General features: G+C 46.3%; 1 protein-coding gene across 3 annotated transcripts in view; it reads left to right on the forward strand.

The window, feature by feature from the left end:
- Positions 1-1,829: 1,829 nt before the first annotated feature.
- The window catches only part of SMARCAD1 (SNF2 related chromatin remodeling ATPase with DExD box 1), a 683,175-nt gene continuing 666,010 nt past the window's right edge, over positions 1,830-18,994 (forward strand). The window contains exon 1 of one of the 3 annotated variants that reach the window (XM_085641145.1): positions 1,830-1,969. The gene's annotated coding sequence lies outside the window, so the exon portion shown is untranslated. Of the gene's footprint in view, positions 2,248-18,994 lie in introns of all 3 variants that reach the window. The other 2 variants (XM_085641146.1, XM_085641147.1) reach the window with 2 other exon arrangements.

Below are 18,994 nucleotides of genomic sequence, written 5' to 3' on the forward strand. Positions count from 1 at the left end.
GTCTACCTCCCCGCGGGGAACGGAGCGGTGGAGAGATTCAATAGAGTAATAATGGGATCGGTGCAAGCGGCCATCAGTCAGGGTACAAGCTGGGAGAAGGAACTTAAACGACTGCTATGGGCATACAGGATAACTCCCGCTTCCACAGGCTACAGCCCGTTCCGAATACTGAGAAGGAGAGAACCTTTCACCAGAGACAACGTGGCCTGGAAGAAGCTCACAGTGCAGAGTCATTGGTCACCGGCTGTGGTGCGCAAGAACTTGGAAAGGGCGCAGGCCGTGTACACAGACTACTACGACTTAAGGCATAACACCAAGGAAGTAGCACTGGAGAGAGGGGAGTGGGTGAGGGTGAAATTGCCAACGCCTGGGAGGAACGGGGACAGCAAATTCACACCCCCATTCCAAGTAGTGGAACCATACTCCACATCAGCCTTACTTAGCGACGGGAAGATATGGGCCCAAGATCGTATGGCGAGGTGTGCCAGGGCCGATGAAACAGAACAGAGGAAGGAACTGAACAGCACAGAAAGGGCCAGATCCACACCGGCGGCAGATGGCGAAAGGAGGAGACCAGAAGGAGGAGTAGGAAGTTCCCCTCAGGGGACATGGAGCCCGAGAGAGGGAGGAGTCAGGACGCAAGGAGAAGGTGATCAAGAGACAGTGGAGGAGACGGAGTTGGGTGGTCCAGAACTCCGAGAAGCGAGTGGGACGGCGTTCCCGAGTGGGGTGGACACCACCCCGACCGCGGGGGCAGAAGGCAGGAGAACACGCTGCGGGAGGAGAATAATGCTGCCACGAAGATTCGAAGAGTTCAGCCTGGACCACAAGTAAGACTGTTCACATTTGAAGAGGGGACTTGGTATGTTGTGTTTATAAAGGAGGGAGATGTGGTGTAGCGGTCTAGTCTGCGGCACGCACTACGTGCGACGTCAGCGGACTTCCGGCGGCGGCCATTTTGGAATCGGCATTAGCGCGCCGATTCAAACCCGATCGGAGCTCCGAACCGGCGCTCCTGCACAGAGGTTGTATTTCGTTAATAAACCCCCTTTACCTCAGACACATGTAGCGTCTTCTGTGGGAGCGTGGCAACGTGGGGGAGAGCACAACATTACAATGTTCACTTTCTCCCTTGTCCCTGTTTCAAAATGTTACCAATAGGAGCCCTCACAAGTAATAAGGATTTAGGCTCTCAAGATTGTTCGGCTCGCACCCCACCGTTTCAAGAGTTACTGTAGAGAGGACAATGTACACTTTTAAAGAGAAAAAAAACGTTATTCACGACCAGGCTTCTCTGATAGTCTCCCTTCATCTGATTCTTGACATTCTACCCCCAAGTCATTCGACGTCAGAAAGAATGTTCGTTTAATAAACGTCCAACAACAAACAGTAGGCTTCTTCCTCCTCTATATAATATGCAAGTAACTCCTACACAACCAAAAACAAATCGTTTGCTTAAAAATATAATTACTTAAAGATCACAAAACTTATTAAAGACAAACTTAATAAGCGCAGATGCTGCGCTTACCCTACACACCAGTTCGGCTAATAAGACTGGGTATCTGTGATTCCCTGCTTTAAAACATCACTACAGTAAAGAAAAACTATCGCCGTTTTTACATTGCAAATTATAAATTTAGAAAATCAATAGAACCCTAATGTTCTGTGTTCTCATAGACTGGCACAAGCCGGTGACTAAAGCGTAAAATTTTACACAAATCCCTATTGGCACGTGCCAGGCTCACTGACGCGCGTGCCCTGTTCATAGCGGACGAGTAAGCGGAGGATGTCAGTCTAAAGCTTTTGTTCAGAAATGCGGGTAAGGAGGGCGGAGCTTGAGTGGCGACGCGCAATCGTCATCAGATCGCGCGTTGTTCTCTGCGTCGGGCCGGGCAGAGCTGTGGCGGCTCAAGACTGTGTCTGATTGTGGTGCAGCCGCCGGCTCAGGACTGGAGGATCCCCCGCCGCGGTACGTGTACCGATGCGCTGCTTCCCTCCACGCTTGGCTGCGCACACCTGTCTTATCTGCATGAAGGCGGGGGAGAGGTGCCTCCCTCCTGCTGCTTTATGAATCCTGTAAAGCCAGTGATGGAGATGCAGAGCGCCCTGTGCGGGAGCCGCCATTGTCGAGTGCATCATTGCTGTTCTTTTTGCTGCAAACTTCCCTTGTGACAGCACATTGGGCAGAGGAATGCAGGAACTAACAAATAGCCACGCCGCCGCTTTTCCCCTTCTGTCTTACTGCAGGTACCTTCCAGTGTCTGCTTCTTTCCCTTCCTAACATGCTTTCACCTGCATCTCGTTTATTTACGCTATCCATGTAGTAGTACTGATGATGCTGACCTCGCCTGTGGATTCTATTATGTTGCGTTGGTAGCGTGTCTAAGAATTGGGAACTGGTGATGGCTGCTTTCAATGTGTTTTCGTAACAGTTTAGTGGGACACTGATTGCTTCACTTGTGAGCTGAGCTCCTTTCTGCAGCTCTAGCAAGGTAAACGTAGTCCAGGGAATGTGGAACTGGCATATGACTTAGCACTTTTGGGCCTGTTTGGTAGTGCAGCCGGGATTTTCCTCACACCGCTCCATTTTACAATTTAAGAACGTTGTGAGCTAGTATTGATACCCAAAGACTCTGTTCCTCTCACTGGAACATAGTGAACTTACTTGGATTGCGAATGAATACTGAAAGCCTCCCTGGGCCCTTCCACTGTGTTGCATAGAGTCAGTGCTTTAAATGGAAAAACCCTCGCTGGGCCCTTCCACTGTGTTGCATAGAGTCGGTGCTTTAAATGGAAAAAAATAAGTGCAGGTACTCACCAGCTTTAACGGAAGGGGTGGGAATGGGGGCGTGGCTAAGGGCATGGTTGGGAGACAAACATTTAGGATTTTCTTGGTGTGTAACTGTGCACAGTAAATCAACAACTGTTCTGCCATCTGTAGAGCATTGTTTGTGTCTCTGCTTGTACAAAAGGGTAATTTTAACGGTAACTTTCACATTTCCTGTGTGCAATTTGACTCTGCGCTTAGGGCTCCTGAAAGCTATTTGTATTGTCACATTATGCACAATTATGGATACTGTGGGCAATTTGTGAAAGAAACCTGCGCAATAATAAACCATGATCCCTTTCTAGTTGGGAGATTGACAAATTTTGAGAGCAAAAGAGAAGTTGCCTCACTGCAAGTTTATACATGGAGTGATCGTTCAGAAGAGAGAAAGAAGCGTTCCATGTGGGGTGGTAGGTTGGAGAACTTTTTTGAGTTCAATCTTCAATAAGATTCTGACTGAGGTCAAGTGGTTTCCCACGTGGGGCACACAAAACAGGCCCTGTGAGACTCTGGGGTTCTCAACTGTTGAAGGATGTACAATATATGTATCTTTCCTTGATTACAGATTTTGCTGTGGCCTCCAGTCGAAGCCCTACTCACTTGCACAGTTATGCACACAGTCAAGAGCATAGGGATAGAGGCTCATCCCGACAGGTAGGCATGTGCATACTGAAGGGACAGGGCAATGTGCCATTCAAAGAATCATAATACAGGGTTAGCTGTTTTGAAGGTTGAAGCTGTGGCACAGATATTGATGAGTATAAAACGCTCTAAACAAAAAAAATAAGTATTTTTTCCATTTGAGGCTGATTTTATAATTACATATATATCCTTTATATTTGTGTATAGATCAGCATTTAAATGGGAGCTGCAAAGTGTAAGAGGTGTATACATTAGAATAGATTGCCCGCACACTTACGGAATTCTTGCAGGACTCTTATTCAAACACTGAACCACTTTAAAGTTTGTTAGAGTTGCCAGATAACCAAGCAAAGAACAAAAAGAGCCTTTCGAGATTGCCTTGGTGATGCGTTGCTACATGGTCTCCACAAGCATTTTCCCCTTTCTTTCTTCCTGCTGTCTCTCCTCCTACTCATTAAACACCTATTTTCCATGCCTACAAATTTATTCTCACCCCTTGACTTTTATCTATCTCACATGCCAAAACCTTTCCCATGCTAGTTTCTACTTTCTGTCCCTCAGGTCTTGCACCTGTTTTTTCCTTCCTTATATTCATCTATCCACACTTCTCCTTTCTCTCCTCTGCCTTGTCTGTCTTACTCTCCCTTGCCCAGTCTCTCTCTCCCATGTTTCTCTTCTACTTTACTCAGTTGCCTTACTTCATTCTCGTTCTCTTGTCTTTCTAGAGCTTTTCATCTCTTTTCCCTGTCTTTACCAATCACTGTCCTCCTTCTGCACCACTCTGTCTCCCTACCTCTCTTCCCTTTTCTCTTTAATCCAAGCAGTAGTGTAGAAGCGCAGGCCCACCTCTTTCCCCTCTGTACATCATGACAGGCGAGATAAAGCTCAATGCAGATTAATGTTGGTTGGAGCCTCAGCCAGAACACTTGTGTCTGCTAAAGTCCGCACGGGCACACAATCAGCCTGCTCCAAAGCACATCGGAACAGACCAGGAGGTGCAGACCAATTGTGCATACATCAGCCCAGAGGCTCTAAGAAGGGGTGAAACAAAGCCTTGTTAGCAAGTAAATGGTCTTTTAAAGACCTGTGAAGTACTCTGGTGTGGCTGTGTGTCTGCCCGGGAAGCTGTCTCAGCCGGGCTGACACACACGACGAGGGCTGAAGCCCTTTGAGCCCAATGAGCGTTGTGCGCCTGCATCAGCCTGCACAACAAGACTAATCTTAACCTAATCGGGCAATGAGAATGGGTGGTTGTATGCAAGATGGCGATGCAAGACACGATTAATGCGCACACGTTGTTCATTCATTCAAGCAAGTGAAGATACTGCTCTCTGCTGAATACAGCGCAAGCTCTGTTGCCTGATCACACGCCACAGCCAGCCAATCAGGTGCTCTGTGATTCACTGACAGTCTGGGAATAGCTAAGAACTGCGTGCTGCTAAGCTCCTGTGAGTACCGGTACTCTCCTTCTCTAATGAAAAGTTCCGGTACTCAAGGGAAGAAAATTGAAAAGTGCCGGTACTCAGTACCGGTGAGTACTGGCCCATTTAAAACACTGCATAGAGTAGAACAGACTCCGGAAATATACAGAGTTTGTCCAAAGGCCAGCTCAGTCGTGGTATTTAAACTGGCTGAGTTGGTACTTGTGGGAGGTCCTAACCACTTTAAACTGATGGGGATAACCAAAGCTAGATTGAACGCCACAGGACCCGAGACAAATTGGGTATGGGGTTGTTACCTATGTTGGCCACGAGTGACCGTTGTAAGTGGCAACGCTTAATGTGCTGCTGGCCTTGGTGATGCAAAAGCCTGTCTTTGACATGGAGAAGCGAGCCTTGTGTGCGCTACTTCGTTCAACCCCATAACTTGTGATCATCTTATGTTTATTGTCGACTTGTTTTGATTGTCAGTGCCTCTAGATCGAGACTCATGTGGCAACATTCTTGGATGGGATGTGTCAGGATCCCCTAAGGCCACCAAATTAACGTTCTTTAAGGTATTGACTCTGTCATCAATTTTCGATTATAAAGGAGATTGGGCGCCCATGCCAAACCATTGTATGATTTCTTCCATTGATAAAAGAACCAAAGCTTGGTGATTGGGATGAACGCTTGTATTTTTGTTTGTATTTGCTGGATTGGTACACTGTCTGCAGAATGGATTGCTGCTTGTGCTTCCTGTGGAGCTGTGTGTGTGAAAGAAGCAAGATTGCAGCACTTGGGGGTGACTCCAGAAACTTTGTTGTGATAGACTATCTAGTAAAGGTTATTACAGATGTAGCCTTAAAATTCATGGGGCTGGTTCTTTATGAAAGCCGTTCAATGATTGTTGGTAATAGGAAGAGAGGGCCACTTACTCTGGGTAGAGCAAAAATGTTCATGAATTGAGTTTAGTCCGAAAAGTGACTGAAGTTGTCAAGAAATACCTCCCGTGGTCATTATCCAGTTAGTGGTACTGAAGATGAATACGTTGTGAGTCTTAATATATAGATCATTGTTCTGTCAGGATTGATGGTTTGCCCTTTTTTGTGTCGGTCAGATCGAGGAAACCAGGAATAAATTGTGCCTAGGATGAGTGGTAAAAAGAATATTTGTCTAAGTGGGGCGTAGTTTGTTTTGACGGCTTCAGGATCATCATAGCAAGTGGCATATTGTTATAAAAATAATGCTTTCCTAATGGTGGTTTATAGGTCCTTGCCTGCCAGATAGTGCAGCTATGTGGTATGCGAAAGACACCTTGTGGAGTTTCAGAAAGTTGACCTGGGAATGCATTGTGCCGTCAGAGCTTTGTGGTTTATAACTCACATTTTCTTGTTTTCCATTTGCTGGCTTTATTTGCTTTAGGCTGTCCAGGTTGAGTTCGTACCTCCCAATGTGAAAGCCGTTTTTACAGTATTCTTCTGGTTGGGGCAGCAGCCATTCGCTCCTTCTTCTCACGCACAGCCGATTTGAACGCTGTAGCGTTTGTTTGTTTACTCGAGCGGCCGCCATTCCCACAGGCATGCTCGCTGACCACGCCCCCTTGAGGCCACGCCCCCCTGCACAGCCTATAAAAACGCTGATCACTAGCGTTCACGTCGATTTCCTAACCCACTCCTGAGGCGGAAGCCGGGAGGTGGCGGTACGATTTCTTGTTTCTTCTTGGTTTTAAAAATTGTATTGGTGTCACTTAATTTGCTATGTTTTAATTGCGCACTGACAATACAAAGCTTACCGCCCTCATTACTCTGGTTGGGGCAGCAGCCATTCGCTCCTTCTTCTCACGCACAGCCGATTTGAACGCTGTAGCGTTTGTTTGTTTACTCGAGCGGCCGCCATTCCCACAGGTGTGCTCGCTGACCACGCCCCCTTGAGGCCACACCCCCCTCAACTAGATATGTGCATGCACAGGAAGCGCAGCGGACGAGCGCAGCGGGAGCGCCGTTTGCGCGCCTAAGGCAAGCCCGTCTGCGCCCATCCGCGCCAAGTCCGCAACAGGCGGAGGAAATTCTGTCCTAACTCCCCCCTTAGTAAGGTATCTGCCTAACGAATTATACCGCCTACGCGGGATGTACAATTGCAAACCTGACATGAAGAACCTATATGGTCCCTTCAGCTGTAATTTCTGCCGTTGGTCCTCTGACAGCGACCCAGCTAAATCACCTACCTCCGTAACCAACTCCACGGATAACTCACCACACTTTAAAGGAGGGCTGATCAACGCTCGCTCCATGTGTCGGCACAGCCAAGACATAAGGGACCTTATCCAAAATTTAGATCTTGATTGCCTCCTGATTACTGAGACTTGGCTAACGGACGATAGTAACCCTGATCTAGCCATAGCCCTCCCCCAGGGCTTTTCCATCTTTAGGCAAGACAGACTGAAGGGAAGAGGTGGTGGTGTCGCTGTAGTACTTAAAAACAGCTTCAACTGCCACACGTTTAACTTAGACCCCCTAAAAGACATGGAAGGTCTTGGCTTCTCTATCAAACTTAACGACTCTTCGTCCTTCTCCGGAGGATTGATATATCGCCCCCCTGGTAATGCCACCAGATTCCTAGACTCTTTGAGTGACTCCTTGGCTCACCTCCTCCTCAGATATCCACATTTCACTCTCGTTGGGGACTTTAATCTACACCTTGAGTCCAAAACCGATGTACATGTCAACAACTTTCTTCAGACCCTAGAAATCTTTAATCTCCATCAAAGAATTAATCAGCCCACTCACTTACTAGGGCATACGCTTGATGGGGTTTGCACTAACCTCTCCCCTCTAACAACCCTACCTCCTGTCCCTCAAATATTGACTGATCATAGCCTGATCCCGTTCCAAATTAAAACTTCACGCGTGCTAACTACCAGTAAACCTAGCTCACACCCGGATACCTCGTTAACTGGAAAAAGGTACAGGAAAACATCGACCTAAATCCCATCACCAATTCTCAGATTCCTAACTTTACCGGAAACGTCGAACATGACGCTAACCTTTTCCACAGTTGGATTCGTCAGGAAATTAAAGCTCGTGAACCTCCCAATCGTCCCCGAAGAATAGATAAAAAATCTAAGACAAGAGCCCCCTGGTTCACCCCAGAGCTAGCAATAGCCCATCTAGCTTGCAGAAAAGCTGAACGCAAATGGCGTAGAATGTACTGCATGGCAGACAAACTTTCATATATCCAGCTGAGGAAAACCTATCATTCCAACATTAAAACAGCTAAAAAAATGTTTTATACAAATGCCATTAAAGAGTCCAAACATAAACAAAAAACATTGTTTTCAATTGTGAAGACGTTCACCCAGCCCAGAGCGTTACAACCTGAAATTCCACCATCCCAAGAGTTTTGTAACCAAATTGCCGACTTCTTCGAGGAGAAAATAGATGCCATCCAAAAACTTTTTCCTCCTCCCCAAGTAACACAGACCTTAAGCAAATCCGCCCAGAAAGAAATCCCTGTTGGAAGTCTTAAAAACTTCACTCCAGTTAATTTAGATCAAACTAGAGAAATTATCTTGGCATGCAAATCTGGTTCACCCTCTGACCCCTGCCCCCCTAGAATACTCCATCAACTCATTGACGTGGTGAACCCAATTATTAACAAGATTGTTAATTCCTCTCTTAGCACTGGAATTGTACCTCGCCTGTGGAAACAGGGAATAGTCAAACCCCTGATGAAGAAATCTAACAAATCCCCCTCTGAACTTACTAATCTCCGCCCAATATCGCTCCTTCCAGCACTAGGAAAGATCACCGAACAAACGGTTTATAGAGAACTTAAAAGGTATCTTGAAGCACACAATGTACTCCATCCCCAACAATCAGGCTTTCGCCCCCATCACTCTACAGAAACTGCACTGGTTGAGTTAACAGACTCTATAAAGCTGCTGCAGGATCAGAAGAAGAATGCCGTCCTCATTCTTTTAGACCTCACGGCGGCATTCAACACCATCTCGCACTCCATTCTGATTAGCAGACTGAAAGATATTGGTATCTCAGAGGTGGCTCTAGCTTGGATAACGTCCTTTCTAACGGACAGATCGCAAACGATCGCCCTAGGTCCTTTCCTCTCCAAAGAGAAGAGGGTCTCATCTGGAGTCCCTCAGGGCTCCATCCTGAGTCCTCTCCTCTTCAACATTTACCTAATTCCACTCATCTCTCTGAGTCATTCGGCATACTCGTAACATCGTATGCCGATGATACGCAACTCATTGTGCCCCTAGAGGAACACTCAACTGAGGCGGAGCAGAACCTCAAATGCTGTCTGAAAGCTGTTTTTCATTGGATGGATCTAAACCATCTAAAATGTAATTCCAGCAAGACCGAGATCCTCCCTATGGGAAAAAATGTCAATTTTTGTCCTAGCCTATGGTGGCCTGAAGACTCAGCTGTTCCCCCCCCCAGACTGTAACAACTGCAAGGAACCTTGGAGTCCTGTTTGATACTGATCTGTCTTTCGACCAACACGTGAGGACTGTGGCCGGCCGTTGTTTCGGAATCATCAAATCTCTAAAAAAGTTTTTTGACTTTTTACCAATAGACTCTAGAAAAACCGTCGCAGTGGCCCTAGTTCTTGCTCGCTTGGACTACTGCAACGGTCTTCTGGCCGGCGCCAAGAAAGCTACACTTAAAAAACCTCCAAAGTGTACTTCACTCTGCAGCCAGATTAGTCCTGAAGTTACCCAGAAAATCTTCAATATCCGCTGCTTTAAAATCTTTACATTGGCTCCCACTGCACAAAAGAATATTTTTCAAGATTCTTATTGTAGCATTTCGGGCATTTAATCACTCCGGCCCAAAATATCTTATCAAGCGTTTCCCTCACTACAACCCTAGCAGATCCCTGCGTTCCTCTAAGGACAATCTAATCCTTCCTACTAGGTTCTCTTTGAAAACCAAAGGTGGCAAAACCTTAAATCATCTTGCCACTAAAGCTTTGAACAGCATGCCCAAATTCCTGAGGTCCTTAACCCAAGAAAAACACTTCAGGAAAGCACTAAAAACTTGGATTTTTAATCTTCCCGACGACTACACCATGGCAGCCATCTAACTTTTCTACCTTTAGGAAGTTACTTGATCTTCTACCTGGAAATCAGCGACCGTTGCGCTCTACAAATACCCCCACAAATTACAAATTCCACAAACTCGTTTTCTGTAATAAGCAGTCCTGTAAATCTTGTTCTTATCTCGTCACTTTTGTTGGGTATTCAAACACCGATGTAAAATGTTAGGTGCTGTCTTCAGATGGCGCTTGTTAGGTCTCGCCTGACCCAGTGCATGCGCTGGTCTGGCGAGACTTATTGAGAGGGCTCCAAAAAGTGCTACCAGGCCAGCCTAGAGCTACAGTGCATGTGCGTGGGCACGCGCGCCGCGTTTTACCGCGATTACTTTCACTTTCGGCCGCACGGCCGCTTTGATGTTTGATCATGATCAGTATCACTTTCGCGGCCTCACAACTCTTTGCATTGGCAATAGGTCTCGCTTTTGGGACCTTATAAGTATTTAGTTACGCAACTGTTGCATGGCTAAACACTTATAAGGTCCCAAAGGCGATACCTATTGGCTATGCCAATGCTTGTATTTATGTGCATGTTGTCTCGATTCCCATGGATGTCTCGGGTTCTACGCAATTTCTTATACAAATTACACACAATGTATTTGGTTATATAAGTATATAGATATTTAAATTCTTGATTAAAATCTACTACGCAGTTTATGTACACGTTGATCTTTCCTTCACTGTGGATCGCTTGTTTTGATGTCCTTTCTACCATAAGTTACGTGTTTTGTTTTTTATGCATTTAGCCCTATAAATTGTCAGCGAGTTCTCATTAGCATATATTTCAATAAATTACTGCGGGTGTCTATGTTTTTATGTATATTATTCAATTAATTGCAGAGGGAGTCTCTGTTTTTATGCATATTTTTCACACATTGCTGTGGAACTTTGTTTTACCGCATATGTTTCCATAGAGGTAATTATGGAAACAGCGTTTTCTATACATTATTCCATAGGGTAATGTAAGTAATAAAATTGTCTTATCCGCATATTCTTCTCGAGGTATCGTTCTCTCTAGGCATAGCCTCTAAACTAATCCAAGTAAATTTTCTTTGACGACGAAATGACCCTTGACCCTCACATCTCACTAGGTGTCATCCTTCTTAATTACTAACTGGGGAGGTTAAAAAAGTGCCAAGTCTTTTCCCTAAAAAAAGTCTTAACCCTCCTTAATTCGTGTGGTCGTCCTATTGCACCACCTTCTGGTCTGGCTTGCACAATGCTTCACTAGGAAGCCACAAGCAATCCCAAAGAAAGCAGAGGGGCTTAACTTCATATTCAAACCAATAGAGCAGGTCGAATCCGTTCACAAACCCATACACTGGCTTTCTAGGAGATGCCACAAAGTAACTAGTAACATAGGATTGAGAAACATACTCTGCTGGAGAGACAACGAAAAACATACAGCAGTTACAACAAGCATTGGCATAGCCAATAGGTCTCGCCTTTGGGACCTTATAAGTGTTTAGCCATGCAACAGTTGCATAACTAAACACTTACAAGGTCCCAAAAGCGAGACCTATTGGCTATGCCAATGCTTGTTTTTCTTGTTACTGAAACCTACTCTCCTCCTCTTATTGCTGAGGTATCTCCGCGTTTGTCGGAAAGCCTTTGATTATTTTGTACATTGTACACCCATTTATGTTTTCATTTTGCCACAGAAGCATGCTGCAATATATCGAAGAAACATTGGCAGAGCAAATAGATCTTGCATAGGAGAGACCTATTGGCTTTGCCAATGCGTTTTGAATCTGTGAGTGAATAAAAGTGACAGTATCTTGAAAAATTGCTAAGGCAGAAAACATTGATTCCAGAGCTTTATGAAGTGGTAGATGATGGAGGCTTTACATGATTTACATTTTAGCAACAATTTTATCCAGACTTTTTTCGTTTTTTTTTTATCAGTATGATCATTTCGATATGATAATTCCTAGCTAAGAAAATATTTCAATACCTTATTTAATGTAAGAGTCGCATAATTCCATTCCTGTTCATAGAATACAGTTTGTGTCGACAAAAACTGCACACTAATGGTAAACTTCATGATTAGTATATATATTCTAGTGAATGTGAACAACTCTTTCATTTTAACTAAACTCTCTACAAGTATAGTTACATAAATTCTGTCTTGCAATGACTACACTGTTGCCCTAAAGGCATCTATTAATCTAGGGAGGCTGTGTGCCGCTCATTAAACCCACCCTATTATTGTACTAATTAGGAATATTTTCTGCTGGTCGTCCAAGGAGTTAATACATATTTTGAATTGGGAAAGTCCATTGCTGTAGAAGTTGTTGGATTTTCATGCATATAAGGCCACTCATAACATTCTGATGCTTGATACAAACACACCTAGACTTACTTTGGTTCACTTTTTCCCACTGGCCCCTATAAAGCTCATCAAGCATTTGTAAATTGCGCCATGATTAAGAAACTCTTTGGCGCCCATTCTAATGGTTGGAGGTACTATACAAATGTTGAAACTATGTTAACGTTAGTAAAGAGGAAAGGGTGTGTACCCCACACATTCATCATATTTGTATTGTCATGCACGGGAGGACAGGCTTTTTGCTTGTGTTTTACCTGCTTCTGTGTCTTTAACATGCTCAAGATGGGGCAGGCTGCTAGGAGCCTTAGACTCACTGTTTCTGTTCGGTGACATCGATGAGAGGGCTGTGGAGTCCCCTTGCCATTAATGTAAGTGGTAAAGAGGATAGCCTAACAGTACACTTAAATCAGAACATAGTACACACCCACCCCTGCACACAGCTGAGATATGCTTTAAATAGCAGTAATGGTGCCCTAGATGTACTCCACGTTAAAACTCCCTCTTACCGAACACAGTAGACAGAACTCTGTACAAACAACAAATCACAGATTTGACAGTTTGTTGGATGTCTACATGCTGCCAAAACACTTTTGATGAGAGGGGTTAATAAAGCCCCCGGCTACTCCAAGAAGTGCCCTGGTGCTGTCTGTCCCTGACAGTAGCAAATTCCCAGCTGCGGACTCTGTCCCATCTCCCTGGTCCCCTCTCATCTGTTCCACTATCTCATTCCACCTCTCAAGATCCCCTTCCTAACTTTCATCCCTGCGAAGTTCCTGTAATCATACTGCCTCTGCTATGTGCATTCCAGTATACCCATTTGGCACCTGTCATGAGTCGGGGACGCTCTCCATGCCCAGTTAATGGCGATGCGTCCCCTGGCCAGCGTAAGACAAAGAAGGGGGACCCATCACTCATCCTCCCTCTTTTCTTAGGGAGTGGGAGAAGACCAAGAAGGCAGTACCGATTGGGCCTCCCAGTTGGCTGCTGTCAATCACGGGATGTATGGGCCTGCTTTGAACCCGGCTTTTGAGATGGACAAATTGTTATTGCCAAGTGGGGATTATAATCGAGCACTATACTTGGGGTCCCTTGATGCGCGATTGACGGGCCCGACGCGGGTCGCGGTGCAGGTGTGGCATGCAGCCAATGCGGCGATGGGGTGGAGGGATCGCTTGACTCGGGCAACGCCATTGTACGCTTCCCGGCGTTTGGGTTATCTGTGGACTACGAAAGGCTTTGAGAAATGGGATATGATTGGTATCAGCAAGGTAGGGGATCTCTGGACGAAAGGGAAATTTAAGACGTTCGACATGCTGAAAACCGAATATCAGTTGAACGATAGGGAATACTTTCGGTACGCTCAGGTTCATCACGCTTTGTGTTCCGTATTCCCGGACGCTGCGGCTATTCCGGAGTCCTCCCCGTTGGAAGATAGAGTATTGGACGGCTATGTGCCGGATAGCACCATTTCGCTGATTTATAAGAAGCTTATCAATGATCGAATGGGTTTGCTGACCTCATTGCGGGAGCCATGGATTGCCGACGGTTTGGAACTTGACGACGAGGATTGGGTGTCAGCGGTGGCCTCCCCGAAGGAGGTGGCTATCCCGGCCCGCTTGCGTTTCGTCCAGCTTAAGATACTTCATAGAGTGTACGTCACGGGGCCTGGTTTGATGCGTATGGGGTATTCGGTGGATGGTCTGTGTAAGCGTGGCTGTGGACTACTGGGGACTTTCCTCCATATCCTGTGGGAGTGTCCGGAAGTGACTCGGTTTTGGTGTAAAGTGCATGCGGTGTTAGAAGAAGTCACGCATGTTGCCTTGTTGCCGGAGGCAAGGAGATGTTTGCTGGATGTCTGGGAGCCGACTGATTACAATGTGATGCAGACGCAGTGGGTGACTCTGGGCTATATGGTAGCGAAGCGTGACATTGCACAACTATGGGGCTCCCAGAGGCCACCAACGGTCTCAGCGTGGAAGGAACACATGGACTGGTGTATGTTCAGAGAGAAAACGGTGTATGTGGCGAGAGGCAAGCCTGGGAAGTGGGTTAAGGTGTGGGGTCCCTGGAACTCCTATCGTGGAGGTATTTGCGCCCCGCCCCAGACGCGAGAGATGGATGCTGCTCTGTCTCCCTAGCCCGCGCATTCCTCTATGCTCCTGCGACATGTGCATTTGGTTTCTTCTGCCTGCCCCCCCCCCCCTCTTTCTCCCTGTGTTTGTGTACCCCTTCGGCACGGGGAGCACATGTTACTGCTATTGACCTCCTCTGCCTTGTGTGTGTGATGTTTTTCGTTTTCTTTAAAAATGTGAAACCTTTCTTTGCTTGTCTATGGACTGCGGCTGCGGCTGGCTGAGTTGATTAGCACTCCAGTAGCTCTCTTATTGCTTCACCGATGTGGTTGTTAAGATGTGTCTCTGCTTATAGTGTGCATTAGCGGCCGGCCTGTTGGTTGTAGGCCCATACTTGTATGTCTCTGAAATTGTAATAAAGGTTTTCAAAAAAAAAAAAAAGGCAGTACCGGATGGACCGGACCACATGCATCCCCGTTTGTCAAGTTACCGAAAAGGTGACTTGCTCCCAGTATTGTTGTAATGCCCTACAGCTCCACGTGACATGTACAAAACCAGCCGGGGACACTCTGCACCGCAGATAGTCGGCTGCATGTGTTGAGGCTTAGTAGGATATACCCTTCGGGGTTAAATATGCCCTCTGGAGATAGTAGACTTGCGCTAATTGAAATTGAGCATTATTAGCAGTCTCCCGCACCTGTGCTCTGACCCTCTGCCACTCCCCTTCTGTAAGTGGGGTATCAAGGTCATTCTCTCACAGGGAGCGAGTCCTGGTAAAATTGATCTGCCTGTCTCGCTTCAGAGCAGCATATACGGGACATGAGGCCCCTGTGCAAACCTGGGTCCAATAGAACTTTCAACACCTGGGATTCCTCCGGCTTATCAGGGATGCGTGTCCAAAATTCCTGGACAGTGTGTGATAGAGAGGCGTACTGCCCCTGTCACTACCTCAAACAGTTCATTTACCTTGGCAAACGTTATAAAGGCATCACTCACATACAGGTCACCAGCATTCCTACATTGCCCCTCTATCCATCAAGCTACATTCATAGAGTTTTTCAAGCGCAAGAAGGGCGTGAGCCAACAAAGTGGGTGCAATCTAGCGTATGCCGCACCTTTCAGCACATGAGTCCCCACCCTTTTCCAGCTTGCACAACCTGAGTCACTATGGCAGGGATAGCCGCTGTGGTCCTCCGTACCCCCCTTAGTATTTTCGGGATGTCAGACAGTCTCCGACCAAACCAGCAGCTTCTTCTCTCTATTGGAGTCATTCTCTCACTATAGTGCTGCATACTGTAACACTCCTGCCAGATAGTATAAGTTGAGATCTGGGAGGCTGAGACCTCCGTCCTTCAAGTCCAGTTTGAGTGTGTCTAATTTTACTCTACTGCATTTACCCACCAAGATCAATGATACCAGAAGTCCATCAGGTTGTCGAAACAAAGTGCTGGGCAGAGTGCAAAAGAAATTCTGCATGACGTATAAAGCATCTCAGCAGCAGCACCATGTTACTAAAGGCTATTTGTCCCATGATCGATAGAAGTAGGATCTTCCAGAACGCCACAGAATGAGTAAGATCTCGTACAATGAGGTCCATTTTTAGATGAAGTTGTAAGTGATCGTCATGTGTTACTTGAATACCGAGGTATATGAAGTCTTTAGTCTCCCAGGATAGACCCACCTCTGGCAGATTTGCTGCTGGGCGTGTGGCTAGCGCTGCCAAAGGAAACAGGGCTGTCTTATGTCAGATTACTTGTACACCTGACACTTTACCAAACTCGGGCGTAAGGTTTAACAACTGCGGAACAGATTGAACTGGTTGAGTCACATGTATCCGAATATTCATCTGCATACATTGACACTACGTGGGTTGTCACCTACTTGTATCCACCAATCGCCCAGCTGGTCCCTCAGAGATCCAGGGGCTCCATGGCGAGGGCAAATAGGAGCGGGGACAGCTAGCACCCCTGTCTTGTACCTCTCTCAACGTTGAAAGCCTCTGAGACCCATCGGCCTGTGCGCACCCACTCCCAGCACATTGTATAACCGACGTATCAAAGCCAAATACAGTGGGCCAAAGCTCATTCTCCGGAGCACTTCCCACCGGTATGCTCAGGAAAGGGTATTAAACGCTATTTCTGTGTCTAAGGCCATAGATCTGGTGGCATGTAAGACATGTGAGACCCTCCAAAGATTCATGTGGATGCCCCTTCCCGGTATGAACCTACATTAATTAGCGTGGCTCAACAGAGATCATTCTATCCAATTATGCAGCCAGAATGTTTGCCAGCAGTTTGAAATCAACATTTAGCATAGATAATGGGCAGTATGAGCCTGGGTTGAGGCAGCGTGACTATGGGCGCCTCCTGCATATGGTCAGGCAGGATGCCAACTGCTTTGGCTTCCTGAAATGTAGCCAACAGTTTAGGAAAGAGTTCAGCGACATAACCCTGGCATATCTCCACTGGGAGTCCATCCAGGCCCGGGCATTTTCAACTTGCAATACCCCTGCATGCCAACTGTAGTTCCTCCAGTTAGAGTTATCCCTGTAGCTCTTCTCTGTTCTCCATTGTCAGTCAAGGGAGCGCAATCTGGTCTGGAAACGCCGCCGTGTGGCACATATCTTCATCTTGTGGTGCTTTGTAGACCCCTGCCAGATGGTCGGTCAGAGTCAGGTTGATTGCAGCTTTGCCCATAACCACCAGCTCATCTACCCATGTTAAAGGGAGGATAACGAGGAGTGGTCTCTTCCTCTTCAAAAGCCAGGCCAACATGCGACCCGACTGATCTCTTTCCCTGAGCAATCTCAGACGATAGTCCTGTCGTACATGTCGAGCCAGCATGTCTCTGAATTCAGCGACCCATCTGGGCATTTGTAAGCGATATATGCCCTTCCTCCCCATCCCTTACTTTTAGTTTAAGCTGAGTCAGATTGGCTTCACTATCCGCCAATTTCCTTAGAGCTGTTGCCGAGTGCCATATATCTTCCCTAGACATTCCCAGAGTATCACCGCTTTACAGGCAGGCCACTCGACCCTCTTGTCTCTGTGGAGTTTCAATTTTCCTTGAAATAGCTCCGCAAGACCACCTGCATACCTGCTGCAAACTCTGAACCTCCCAGCAACTCTGGTAGGAGTCTCCATAGACGGATACGTGGCTTCTGTCTGCCCAGAGCACATATTAAAAGGAGGGGTGCATGGTCTGAAATTAAATGGACTTGATAGCTCACCCTCGAATATTCAGTTCCCCTTCTGTTGCCTCGAGGAACCGATCTAATCTACTATGCACTTGTTGTGTGGGGGAAAAATAGGAGAGCCCCACTTCTAGTGGATGTAATTCTTGCCATATGTCTTTACACTTCACTCTGTGCATAGTCTCAACTGGACTGACAGTCATATTGGACTTGGTGCCCAGTCTGGATCGGTGTCTGTCCAACTTACCCTCTAGTACATCGTTAGAGTCTCCTCCTCCGAGTATAGGCATGTCCACATAATGTAGAAGTTCTTTCTCTAAGGATGTAAAAATGTCCCCATCATCTGTGTTGGGAGTGTAGATGTTAAGAAGGCACATTTCAATGCCATCTAATTACCCATTCAACAGGACTTATCTCCCCTTGATGTCCGCTGTGTGACTAAGATGTTGAAATGGGCACCTGGGTACTACCCAGATTGCACTCCCTGGGCATAGAAAGAATATGTGGAAGAATATAACTGAACCCACCACTTCTTTTGTAGTTTCTGAGCTTCTCCCTCTGTCAGGTGTGTCCTGCAGCATAGCTATGTGGATCTCATGATGTCTGACAGGTGTGTGTTCTATATCTCTACACGAAATAACCAAATCCCCGCTCATTCCATATTAGAAAATTCATTGAATCACCCATCAATAAGTTACACTTCACGCACCTCCCTTTCCCCAACCATCCCCCTCAAACAAAACACCATTGTCACTTCTTTACCACAAAAAATACAGTACCTCTCTCCGACCCCGGGTAAATGCATTATAACTCCACTCGTGTCTACCCCATGAAGAACACCCCCCAACCACCATATGACTTCAGATAAAACTTTTGGTCAACATAACAACAGTTTTCCTGCACTAGAAACTGCATTTTTCTCCTAAGGGCTAGACCAAAGATCTGGCGTACTGGGCAGGCCCCAGCTCCTGTGTAGCTGCTGTGGCATCCCTGCTACTAACGCTCGTACACTTGCATTTATACAGTCACACACTCCACTTCATGTTTCCTCAGTCTCCCACTGTAATGAGAGAAACACCAGCCACACTGGGAATATAGTTCTGTAGTGGGAGGAATGTCGACAACTTCATACAGTTGAGAGTTGCTGCCTGCTTAGTAGTCCCTCCCAGGGTTCGAGCCGAAAAAGCATAATTTTACAACCCAGTACCCTTTCAAAATGAAAAAAACGATAGATTGTTAGAATTATACATTCAATTCAAGCCACTACGTTGGAGCACAGCCGCATGCACCGGCCTAGCCATCATGTGTTCATTATATGAAAAGGATACATCTCCGACTATGATAATCGATTATTGCCCAAGAGGCAAAAGAGCATCTAGAAACACAGTGGCAGTATTA

This window comes from Triturus cristatus, chromosome 2_2, assembly GCF_964204655.1.
Source record: "Triturus cristatus chromosome 2_2, aTriCri1.1, whole genome shotgun sequence".
NCBI lineage: Eukaryota > Metazoa > Chordata > Amphibia > Caudata > Salamandridae > Triturus > Triturus cristatus.